The sequence below is a fragment of the Barbatula barbatula genome (genome assembly GCF_947034865.1).
Source record: "Barbatula barbatula genome assembly, chromosome: 14".
In the NCBI taxonomy this organism is placed as follows: domain Eukaryota; kingdom Metazoa; phylum Chordata; class Actinopteri; order Cypriniformes; family Nemacheilidae; genus Barbatula; species Barbatula barbatula.
This window is the reverse complement of record NC_136777.1, coordinates 12,162,237-12,175,836: the sequence shown is the minus strand read 5'-3', so window position 1 is coordinate 12,175,836 and position 13,600 is coordinate 12,162,237.

Sequence of the window (13,600 nt, the reverse complement as noted above, 5' to 3'; positions counted from 1 at the left end):
TGATGTTGATCAATTCTGATATTTTTCCTATTTATCTAAAACAGAAAGTTACAATACATTATGACATTTTTATAATAACCAACACACACTTTCATCAGGTTACATGGATGAAGCCCAAGGACCCATGATTAGTTAGGAAAAAATTTAATATTCATGAAGTCTGGAATGTCCACCCATGGCTTGAGTGTTTTGCTTAGCTTCCATGCTGACATTTTGACTAGCTTGGAAAATTATTAACGGAACTCAAAACTTTATGTAAGTTGATTCATGCACATCTGCACTTTTCTATTTTTTAGTCAGAAATCTGTATAATTGGCAACTTATTTTTTAACTATTTCAGTTGTTTTAAAAGAATAACTTATACAACAAAATAACTTACATTTTTGTATTTTAGTCTGCACAATCTTGTATTTCAAACAGCAGAATGTAGACTTTCTCTATAAAACTTGTCCACTGCATCAATTTTGTACACTGCTTCCACTGCAGTCGCAAAAGCAAGTGAACTCAACTTTTTTTATTTGCTTGGAAATTATGCAGAACTGCACATCATGACTTGTTATTATGTTGTTAATGTAAATTACAATTTACTTTTATTTTCCCATCTGTAAAGATCGCCATAAACATTATTACAGTGTTATTATTTAAAGAAAATAGGAACCATAAATCACCACCTACAAATTCGTTTTTAGTCTTTCTTTCTTTCTTTGTTCTGAAAAATACATAGCTTTGTTATCTTTCAATAGGGAAAAAACATTTTTAAATCTTCTTGATGTAAAATCAAATTCAGGTTTTTTGGCACAAATTCACCTTTTACTTTATAATATGGCCAATATTAAGACCAACAATTGGTAGAAAAGTCAATCAAATGATTTTGATGCTTCAAAATTTAAAGCAAATATTTTTTAATATTTAAAGAAATATATAATTAAAAGTGTGCTAACCAGGAAAAATAACTGCGATTTTTTAACCCCAAAAATCTACTACTGTGTTGGGTCACCACATAAAGCCCGATGTATATTCTGGGTCCTCAAGCTAAAGCGGTTGTAACCACTGCTGTAAATCTCTTAGTAGTAGAGAGATTCCGGGGAATCTCTTCATGGTTATCATACCCCATCTAGTGGCTGGAGCAGGTTAAATAATAATCTAAGACTATTGTGCCAGCAATCCCCTTTTTCCTCTTCACACTGGCCATTGCTTATTACAAACACATGAAGCCACATAAAATCATTTGCAAACATAACTACAAAAAGATGAAGATGACAGTTTAGAGAACGTGTGCGTAAACAATAATACAAAAAAGCATCATATTTTTTATATAAAGAAAAGTAATTTTTGTAATTTCTTAGGGATAAAATATATAGTGACAGTCTAGCAGTCTGTAAATTTTGTACAGCACATGATATAAATAGAATAGTGTACGGATAGCTGGCTGAAAGCATCTGTGTGTGCGGCATGCTGTGATTCTGATGGTAAATATGGTTCGTGTTATGTAGATATAAAGATGTAAGAATGTGTGAAAGCGCTGGCCTGTGTTGCCCTCTTGTTTCACGCCGTCATTATCTGTCTGGAAACAGATCCCGACCAGCTTCTTTTGCTTCTTTCTCCCAGAGAATAAGTGCACAAAATCGATCTCAGGTCTCTCAAGCAACGGAGCATCTTATAAGGTTACAGATGGGACCATTTAATTCACGTCTAGGGGCAATTCACACACACATGCAAGTGAAAGAGAATATCTCTTTCACAGAGAACCTGTGGACCAGAAGTGCTCCACCTGTTTCTCACTCCTCTCCCGTCATAGTGTTTCCCTGCTTGAGATAAACATCTGTGCGTGACATGGCCTTCAAATTGACCATGTTAACAATTCACCGCCATACAGTAAGCACGTCAGGTTGAAAGAGCTTCTACGCGGTAGAAATCCCCATATGTTGTGACTCTGCCTGTCAGCATAACGGAACTTATGTTACAGTATCTGTCCTGCTCTTGTATATTTTACCCTCTTCTACCATCTCAATCCGTGTCTCCAAGAGTAAGTACATCAAAACAGCGAGAAGGTCGGGTTTCCATCTTACCATAAGTTTAACTTCTCTTTTGGTGAAATTTGTTCATACGTGAAAGCAGAAACAGATGAGCAACAGGTTATGTCTTTCACAATAGAAAACATACGTGCAGACGACCGAAACAAAGATGTACAGAATATATTCTAGGCTCATATTCTGAGGCCCGGTTGGTCATGTCAGAGATGCATTTCCATAACACAATACATTTGCTGTATTAAAACAAATTAAAAACAACATGTGGACTGTATCTTATTATTCAAAACAACCTAATGTTTTAGTTAAAAAATATTTCTTTCTTGATAAATGTTTAATGTCTCTCTCTGATTTTAATGACAACATGCAGTTGAGGAATGAACAACAAATTTGTTTGAAATTTATATCATAACGTTTTCTTTTCAAAATACCTATTTTAAAATTTTGTGAATCTCAGATTTTCAATGTAGTCTCTTTAAGGAATAGTTCACCTTCAAAATGAAAATTCTGTCATTATTTACATGTCCTTTTGTCATTTCAAACATGCATGACTTTCCTTCTTCTGCACAACACAAAAGATTTTTTGTAAAATGTTGGTAACAGAAAACCTTTGGTCCCCATTGACTTGCATTGGTTTTGTGTCCATACAATAGAAATCACTGGGGACCAACGTTTTTTGGTAACCAACATTTTTCAAAATAATCTTCCTTTGTGTTTTGCAGAAGAGAGAAAATAACACCGGTTTAAAATGACAAGAGGGTGAGTAAATGATGACAGAATTTTCATTTTGAAAGATGATTTTCCCCTCAACTCGCATTAAATAGCCCAACAGTGCATCATTGGTAAGATAAATACTATAATACTAAGAAGATATTAGTAAAGAAATCCCTTAAATGACATTGATTAAACTGATCCCTAATACTATACACATTGCACAATAAAACGTATGAATGAGGTTATACGATGATGATGTTAATGCTTTATCTCTCTCCCAATAAGGCGAAAGGCCACACATATATCACGACTGCAATTGAAAAGCTCAGCGGCTCTATTAATTCCAAGGGCCATATCCTCACTCTCTTCTCTTGAATAATTGATCCTTTATAAAACCAGCTATTAAAAAGAGACTCGCCCATGAGAGAAGTCTAAGGGAAAGAGAGAGAGAGCTCTGTTTCAGGAAATCTCAAAGAAACGTCAACGCAGGAACACCCTTTACGATTCTACTCCATTACGGATCGTTTTAATCTGACAGAAAGAAATTTGACTGGCGGGGTTGACAAGAACACTGATGCAATCCCGAAGAGAAAGACACTATTCATTAGACCGCCCTAATGTGATTGAAAGCACTTGTGTAAATAAACAGGCAGATCGAGAGGAATCTTGCAGAGTCTGTGTCCGTATACCAGACAGTGACTAATTCAACTGGGCCCGTTTATCGAGCAGCACCGTTCGCAGGTCTAAAAGAGGACTTATAAATTACATCTAATAGGCTCCAAATCAACTACTAATTAAAATGGCATTAACCTTAATGAATCGGAAAAATGGAGACCCCAATTTATTGAAGATGTGTTTATACAAGAGAGCGCTTCAATAATACATGACGCAATCTTGCTCGGTGGGATGAACTCTTCCTCCTAATGTAAACCTCCTGTGGGTGTGTGTACAGAGCAAAGAGGAAATGTGTGTGTGTGTGTGTGTGTGTCACTTTGGTAAGTTTGGGCACTCCTAATCATTACTGGCCTTGTTAGAGGTTAACTTAGCAACATTAAGGCATCTTTAGCATGGGGAAAACACAGATGGAGTGTGAGTGTGCCAATCAGCATCACAGGTGCTCATAATTGTCTCTCTAATTGCTTCATTATTTTTTGTGGGTCCCGGGTCCCCTGTTTTTTTCCCTCCTCTTGTTGTGTGGCATCTGCGGTTCCATCACATCAGCATTTGGCAGATCCCTCTCAAGTCTCTGCGAGGAGCCTCTCTGGAGTTTCGACATGTATCTGCATGTTTCCTTGATTTCCCTGGAGAACGCCTTTTATTTATTCGCCGATTCTCCCCTCAACTCGCTTTAATCGAAATTCCCATGGTGGAGGGGACGATTGCGGTGTTTATGATAAATTGTTAAATATCTCATTAGAAAAACAGAGAAAGAGAAAGGGATATACACGGAGAGAGATCATCAGGAAATTCCCACATCAATTACGTCAGTCAAAGTGATGTTTAGTGTATGATTTGAGAGCTCGGTGTCTTGGCGAGCTGGTTTAGTGTTATACAGGTAAAGTACATTCGCTCGACTCTCAGTAAGTGTAGATTTCAGTAGTTCAGTAACTAAGCATGTGATAAAGATTGACGGCAAGTAAAAAATGTACCACACCGATTCACATCTGCCAGGTTTACTCGCTAACCCCAAATGCAGTTGTGAGCTCCGCAGAGTACGACACCGCCGAGAATACCTGCTCACAATAGAGCTCGGTCTCCAGGGCCACACTGAAACTGACAGTATGGTCAAAACAGCTAAACCGTCACAGAAGTCCTCTTTCCATTGGCTGGAACAGAAGTGACCCTGCGCCTGTGGAGTTCAGTTCTGGGATACACTTTCTCCTCACTTTAGAAAAATTCAAATCACATGACATGAGATCCCCCAGAAGGCCTAACCACCTTCTGCCCACCCACGGAGCCAATGAGGCAGTCATGTATGCACGTTCATGCCTCTCAAGTCTGGACTTGCGCTGAGCGGGACTGGACCAATTATCTCCGCTCGACTGGGAATACCCATCGACTATAGCTGCGACCCTTGAACTTGTGGAAGCGCTGGTCAAAAGCCTCTGTTTATCTGAAACATACAAAACCACCCCTGTTATATGTTACAATGTATCAAGTTTTTATTTTATGGATTTAATTGGATACAAATTGTGAGTGGCATTTGAAGAAGGGCACTGTTCCCTTACTAATTTATATGTATGATTACAAAACTGTAATATGTGAAACTGACTATAATTGTAAAATCGCATTTGATTTCTTATGCAAAATGGAAACAACTTGCAACTTAAAAAATGTACATCGATTGCATATATTAAAGCTATGTTTACTCAGCATTATTCGTTGGCAAATTTATCTTTATTTTTATGTGTAGAACTTTTGATGAAAGTTCTCAACTCAAATATATTTTATTAATGTGAATCAAAAGTTTCATTTATATTTTCCCGGACATTTCTGTTATACGCAAAATCTCTGAACACTGGAAACCACAAACCTTAAAAATATAACAAACTTTTAGAATCTTCAAGATAAATAAACAACACGAACATGTCATCCTTTTCTGGAAAAGCGCATAAAATAACACTTATTTTGAAAGAGTTACTCTCACGCAAATGCACTGAAGCAGTCTTTTGGAAAGCGGAAAACCGCTGCCAAGTTTCCACAATTACATTTTTAACACAAATCTTGAATGGTTTGGTGATTAAACATGAAAAAACATGTTGTGTGAACATAGTTGTGTTGAGTTAACTTGAATAAATTAAGTGAAAAAGCTTAACTTTTTTCCTATATGTAATATTGAATATTACTGAACTCTTTTTTTAATTGTGTTTTCACAATTTAAGCAAAAATGTTTCTAGTTGACCACTGATTTAATATATTTAAAATCAGTAGAATTTCGACATCAAGATTTTCTTCAATCCTGCATACGGAATTAAACTACAATGACAGCTGTTTTTGTTTTTCCTCTGCAGTACTTTGACTGACTGCTAAAGCAATGTTAACACATCTTTCCGATCTCCCCCAGGACGTTTTATGTCTCTCGATATCACCTGGGACTGGCTCGTCATAATCGGCACCGCTCAAGTCCACATAGCAACTTTCACATTGTCCAAACCTGGCAACAGCAGCAAACAACAACAGTAAGTCCCTTACTTCTGTTCTCACCCGCACGGCCGCACCAGATCCATCTGTGCAGAACAGCCTGTGGGGAGGAAAGAGATAATTAAATTACAATCCATTTTTAAAAAGCGCAGTGTCTGCGTCTCCTGCCAGATGATGAGGGGCATGTCTGAACCTGTTGTTCCTTCTGTCTGTCTCTCTGGAGCTCCTGCCTGTCACACACACTCAGGTGTGTCTCCAGAACACACACCTTTCACATGCACTCACTGGAGTGACATCCACACTTTCACAACAAGATGCAAGTCACCCACACAAATGAGCGTGGCAGCGTGGAGCTCGTATGAGAATTTTGTAAAACAATGATATGATAACACTGACGGTGAAGAGTTCTCATAATGACGTGATGTTGATTCCATATGTGCGATTACACTTTAATTTACAGGCGCTTATGGTTAAGTCCTTACATTTTACACCTTAAATTTGGCAACCCAGCTTTAACCTATAGGATTAGAGTTGCGACTGAGTTCTTCAGAGAACTGAGCTTGTCTGAGAGCTAATCAAAATAAGTGTGGTCAGGATAGACTTCTGGGGGGCCTACAACAAGCCCTTCATTATATCTGACCTGATTTCCTCTGTACAAGGTCTTATAACAAACAAGTGGTGAGATATTTCACGTTCCGCGCAGAACACTTGGCAACAAAACAAGGGACGCGAGGAAGTGATTCCTTTTCTTCAAGCAATTAAAAGGCTTCTTGGTCAGTTTTCTGAAAAGATGGTGGTAAGCGAATTCTCTCTCTAGAATTGGAGGAAAAATAAAAATCCTTTGTGAGCTCCATACGGAGTTCCATACAGAGAAACTAAATTAAAAATACCAATTAAATTTACGTCTGAGGCCAATTAATAATTTTGATTCATGTTACCCCACTAACTTTCACAGTTAATTTAATGAGGCTTGTTATCGGCTGCCTTTAGAGGTAATGGACAATTGCTGAATAGTGAGTGTTTACTCTATTGGAGCTGAATCCTATCTTAATGCTTTTGTAATGTATTGCCAGTGAGCAAGAGATTAACAGTGTTTGTCATTCTTCCAATGGCTGTTTTATAATGCAAAATAAGGAGAGAGGGGGAGAGAGAGAGAGAGAGAGAGAGAGAGAGAGATAGAAAATGACCATTTGAAACAGCAACCATGGTCAGCGGAAAGCATCAAACTTCAGAGAGCTCATTAACAGTGTAATTCTTGATCTTATTAGCAAAAAAGTCTGACATGCTTTGAGAAACATCAGAGCGAGAGAGAGAGAGAGAGAGAGAGAGAGAGAGAGAGAGAACATTCCAAATAATGGCACTGTATGAATGATGTACTGTATTGTATTACAGAAACATATTTCATTTCACCGCAATATACAATTATAAAGCCAATCAGTTGAGAATAGCCGACAGAATTAGCATAATTTATACAAAGAGCTGTTGAAATAGAATGGAGGGTTTAACACAATTTAACAGCACATAATCATATGACCTACTTAATTCTATTTCTTTCTCTGTTTACTCCACACAAGAAGGCTATTACATTCAAGGATTTAATCTAGAAATGATTCACTTGATATTAAAAACAACTACTGGACAGTGTGTTCAGAAAAAGGGAGCGTGCTAATAATAAACATTATCATCCTGGCCAAGTAAGGAGTGCTAATCTCAGATGTATATTCGTCATATCTATTCAAGCATTTAATATCAGGTATCTCTTCTGAAATATAGAGCGGATATTGTATCCGCCTCTTGGTGTGAATGAAAACGAATGTAACGGATATCTCTGTAGGATAAGCCAAATCCAGCAACAGTGAGCTGTTGTTTTTGAGTTCTTACATAAACAGAGACAATGCAATGATCTGATTTAGCATCCTACTTTTCTATGACGAAACAAGCTCATCGGGCTATCAATTAAACACGTTGGGTTTAAGTCTTCTAAACGTTCTAAAACGGGCTCATTTTCAAACAGGATTTGACAGATTAACGTGTGGAGACAACATGCTGGTTTGCTAATATACACTTTAATAACATGTAACATGTAAGTAATACAGACTAATAATTTAGATGAATTTATAGCATTAAAAAAGAAAGAGAAAAGCACAAAGCGTTAAAGAATGTTCTAGCTCCTGTTGGCTTCCATTTGGCTTCATTTGAGCCAACTAATCCTTTTTTTGTCAGCCATAGTTTGCCAACAGGCCTAACTCAGGTACTCTCAACTCTTAGATGTTTTCAAGGGGGTTTTCACATTACCAGGCACAATGGTATTCAGTTTAAAGCGGATGACGTTCGGAAAATCAAACCACAATGAAGTTCTGAACAAAAACGTCTGGTTTGTGATCTTCACAGACAAGTTTGATCTGGTATGAGCGCACACGGGGTCCTACATTAACACTCAATGTGCTTCAAAAGCCTGTAATATCACATTTCTTGCCAGTTGGCCAGTAAATATAAAGAGTTGCAATATACACTCTTAACAAATAAAGGTGCTTCAGAAGGTCATTCGATGCCGTAGAAGAACCTTTTTGTCTAAATGGTTCCATAAAGAACCTTTACCAACCAAAGAAGCTTTCTGTTTTACAAAAGGTATTTGGTTCTTTAGATTATTCAAAAGAGTTGTTTTTTTAAAGAACCTTTGAATCAATGGATTTTTGTGGAACCAAAAAGAACCTATTCAAGAACCTATTAAGAACCTTTATCTTTAAGAGTGTAGCAGCTTAAATCTAAATGTCAGAATGATTATTTGATTTAAAGTGATATTTCTCCCCAAAATGCAAATCTTGTCACAATTTACTCATGTTGGTAAAAGAAAACTGTTGGCCCCCATTTACTTGCTTTGGTTTTGTGTGCATACAGTAAAATAGAAGTGAATGGGGACCAACATTTTTTTCCAACATTCTTCAAAGTATCTCCTTTTGTGTTCTGCAGAAGAAAGGAAGCCATACACTGTTTGAAATGTCAAGAGGGTGAGTAAATGATGACAGAATTTTCATTTTCTAGGCCTATTCCTTTAAAGATGTAAGTGAAATGAATTAAATAAAACATCTACAAAAGAAAGCATTTGTTACGACTCTTAACAACACTAAATGTATCTATGATGGCTATTTTTAACTTCTTTTCTTATTTTTTCCACACATTACAAAAAGTGTAATCATCCATTTCTCCACTACCCATATATGTCTATATATTTGACAGCTCATACATTAAAATTGTGTGGACGTTAATAAATGATGTGAGAAAAGTTATTCCCCCAAAATCATCAAATCCCCCCATGTTTCCAATGTAAGGGGGACAATTCCTCCCAGTAAAAAAAAAACTAAATTCAGGCACTGATATTTCTATATTATTTTGTTAATGAAAATGATTTTTATGGTCTTTTCCATCCTTATTGAAAACCGCACTTTGTGCAATCAGACCGTCCCGTCTGTTAAGGTCAAAGAAGCCTCAGTGTGCATAATATCAAATACTAGACACAAAGACATTGTTCTCCAACAAGGATAACAGCAGATATTAATCAAACACACTAGAGTTCCTATCAGGACCCAGCGCCTTGGATGACACAGGGTGGGCATCCATTTAGCCTACTTATCTAACGTCTTTAATTACTTGGGTTTATTTGATAAACAGAAGAAGCGGAATGCATAAACGGTTCAACGACATCCAATGGGGATTAATCTGAACTCCTTCAGAGCGAGAGAGATAGAGATAGAGAGAGCGAGAGAGAGAGAGAGAGAGAGAGAGAGAGAGAGAGAGAATCCATCTTTTGTGGAATCCTTCATTTTGCTCTTTAATCATGCTTTAATTAGGAACAGTAGGGCACCCAGTTACACTTGGCATTTTAGGAGATTGCCTGTTCAAAGAAAAGACTGTTAGGCTGGTCTCCGGAGAAACACGTTGGGAAAACACACTGACAATGGCATCTCACTCTGTTTGGAGGGCTCGGAACTGAGGGAATATTGCACGCTGTAGTGGTTTCATACTAATGTGTGAACGTTTGTTCATTTTAACATTTTGTTTACGAAAAGTGCCAATGCAATCAAGTCATTCTGTATCACTCGATGTTTCGCGAAAATGTGTTTCTAAATAAAAGAATCGACAGACTCTTCACCAAGCACACTTGTACTCGTGCTTTGAAGTCATTATGCGGCCCTTTTCCCGTCCACCCGCTTCTCTCCTCACCAGCTAAAATAAAGAGGGGGCTTCACAGGCAATCTCTGCCTTGTTTGTGTAAGGTAATTACTACTCGTCCTCCCTGCCCACCAGTTCTGATGATGCATGAAAAATAACCGTTCCCCTACTTCAATCAAAGCGGAGGAGCAAAGCAGAGAGAAAAAGGAGCTCAGGAAAGTGCAGTGAGAGGGAGGTTTGGACCAGGAGACACTGCTCCCTCCACGTTTCTGATTAATTAGTTGGAGTTGGTAATCAGTTTAATAAGGCTGAAGTTGCTGGTGAGAGGTCCCCTTTGGCTGCGACTCGCTAAGCTGAACGGGGGGACCGGGGCCTTGCCATTCTTCCATCGAGTAAACACACAGACCCTATTTACATAAACAGTTGTTTCTTTTCTTTGACTTTCTTCGGGTGTGTGTTTGCGTTGGCGTTCGTGTGTATGCGCGACCCTTCTTTGTCGGGGCGACCCGCAATCCTCACACCACTGCCCAAGTCACTTCCAACGAGGGGGCAAGGCAAATTCATGAATTTTTCAGGGGATTTATGCACTAATTAAATCTGGGCTTTCCAAAAGAAAAGCCGAGCGGAGCTCTGCCGCCGATTCCTGCATACACAACAGAGGCCTAATGCAGTTAAACCTTGTGATGTCAGATGTTTAGCATTCAGTCCACTAGTTTGTTTGTGAACAAGCTTAGTTTAAAGAAGCGAGAACTTTATTTAGTCCATTTTTTCTTCTCGGTCGAAAAAGGATTAATGCATGCATGCATTATATCAAATACCAAAGCTTATGAAATTGGTCCATTTTTTCTGCAAAAAGTTTGTAAACTGTTAATATCTAGTCACTATATTTAAGGATGAGGCAAATCTCTGAATTCATGCCTGTTGATTTTAAGCTTTACAGACATATGTTTTGGTAAGATAGAATTTTTAACAAAGACTAAAAAAGCCTTTTTTATAACATTAAAAATGTGGTACAATTCTGGTATTTAATGTATTGAAAGCTTTCCTGTGGCTCAATGGTTAGATCATGGCAATATCAACGCCAAGGTCATGGGTTTGATCCCAGGGGATTGTGTGTATAATTGTATGTAGTACAATGCAATACAAGTCGCTTTGGATAAAACCATCTGCTAAATTATTAAACATTAATGGGTAGTTGAAAAATAAATTGTACATGTGTCCTATGGTGTGACATAGCAAAACTTTGAAAACAAACTTTTAGAACAGTCATATTGTGCCGTCACACTATAGGACAAATTTGCATATTAGTCCGTCAACTACCCATATGAATTTCAATTCAATATGAGACTCTTCTGTGGAACACAAAAGAAGATATTTTGAGACGGTTGTTTTGTGTCCATAAAGTGGAAGTCAATTGGATCTAGTGTTTCCTCTTTTGTGTTTCAAAGAAATACACATTTGAAATGAGGGTAAATGATGAAAGAAGTTTCGGGTGAATTATCCCTTTAAATTCACCAAAAGTCATTTTACTGACATGGAACGAAGAACAAATCAGTCATGATCAGGTTACATTTAACCTCCGCAAGTCTTTTAAAATGACTTTGACATGAATTAAAGAGATAGTTCACCTAAAAATGAAAATCCGTTCATCCTTTTCTCTCCCTCTTGTCATTTCAAACTAATTTTGAACAACAGTGGTACCCATTGACTTTGATGGGTTTTGGCCCTTGCAATAAAAGTGAATGGGTACCATTACCAACATTCTTCTAAATATCTTCTATTGTGTTCTGCAGACAAGAGTGTGAGTAAACAATGACAAAATTTTCACTTTGGGTGAACTATCCCTTTAAGAAGACCCGGTTGTACAAATGATAAATATTCAAAACAACTAAATGATTTCATGTTCCCTGAGGACCACATCCTTCACGCCATGAAATGCGTGATTCGCCTTATTCGGTTTCTACCTCAGAGAGAACAGAAAGTTTAGCATAGTTCCTACCCAAACTTGCGTGCATAGCTCTCGATAAGGGACCACCTCATAAACTCTGCAGTTAATGATAGTGTGCAGTTACAACACATATCCAGCTGATAGTGCAAAGAAATAATTTAGGCCGTGTTAAGTGGCCTATTGTCATTCAAATGATGAATTATGCTTGGCAGAGGTTTTAGAATAGCTTTTACAAAGCATTGCTATTGTTTGTGCTGGGACGAGGTTTTAGGCAGCTAGAAGTAAGGGAATTACTTTTGAGAGTTGTGCAAAGTTCCTAAGGGTTCGTAGACAAATTGATTCAGCACTCATCAGGTCTGTGCTGTAAGCACGGCGTTCGGCACAAAAATCCTGACACAGCCATAACCCTGCATAAAACAGATTTACAGCTACTCCAACAAATGTAATGAGCGTACTGATTATAATACATGCGTGTTAAAATGCTCCCAAATGTCTGTGCGGACTTGTGATGTATTACTACATCCTTTACTCCTTTTAACCTGTTTGATGGCATCTTTCTCATCATCAAAGCCTATTTCAGGACGAGGTTCTCAAGGGGCCATGCCAAAACACGGTTGCCATGACAACGAGGCCCCATTAATGGTTTATTTCTAATCAAGCTAACCTTTGTAATTATTAGCCGAGGAAAGGAATACTTTTTGTTTTGCGAGTAGATACCGAATCCTGACAGCAAGGGGTAAAAGGTTTCGTTGAGGTCTCACAGCAGTGTTCACTTTACCGTCTCACCAGCTACAAAGACAAATCAAGCTAATGGTAATTACGTCACTTATGATGATTCGGGCAGATCGCCCGAAGGCCTTTGTGAACGCTTAGTGTCCATTTGTAAGACGGGGGCATTTCTCTAGTTCGGTCAGTGGTGTCAGAGCCCCGAGGGTGAAGGTGAATCATTCACTGCAGGTGTGTTTACACAGCCAGAGAAGTGCAGAGGCTTGACCAGCGGTTTAGATTGAGTGATTCTATGCCCATTCTCACAGAGCATGCTCTTGTACACAGGGCTGATTAGTTTTAAACTGTACAAAATGGTGGCGAATAAGTTCTTTTTTTGTCTAAAAGGAAGACTAATTTCGTTAAGTTATGGGTCAGCTATTACATATTATTTTTCTCTAGTCCTATAGATTATATTACTTTTGTGTGCATTTACTAATTTCCCTAAAAAGAATATGTAATATTCATGAAGATTAATTCATAATTCTTTCAGATAACATGCAATATGCCATTATTTTTTAATGATGAAAGAGCATTATGTCTGCGCATTCAGCATATTTGTTCTTGGGAACATTTATTTCATTTAAAGATACCCAATTTTTAATTGGAAGTTCAATTCCATTTTGTTTCAAGAGTTATTATTAGACGATAATAAGTGCATTTCAAAGTAAAATACAATTTTCTTATTTTTAATTATTCTGAAATGACATGAATCATAGTTAGTTTCTATAATCAGACCGATATATGCTGTCTTAACCCTCTAACTAGAGAATAAAGGAAAACTTTTTGAGGCAATAGTAAATAACTAATTGATACAATGTAAATTTGGCCC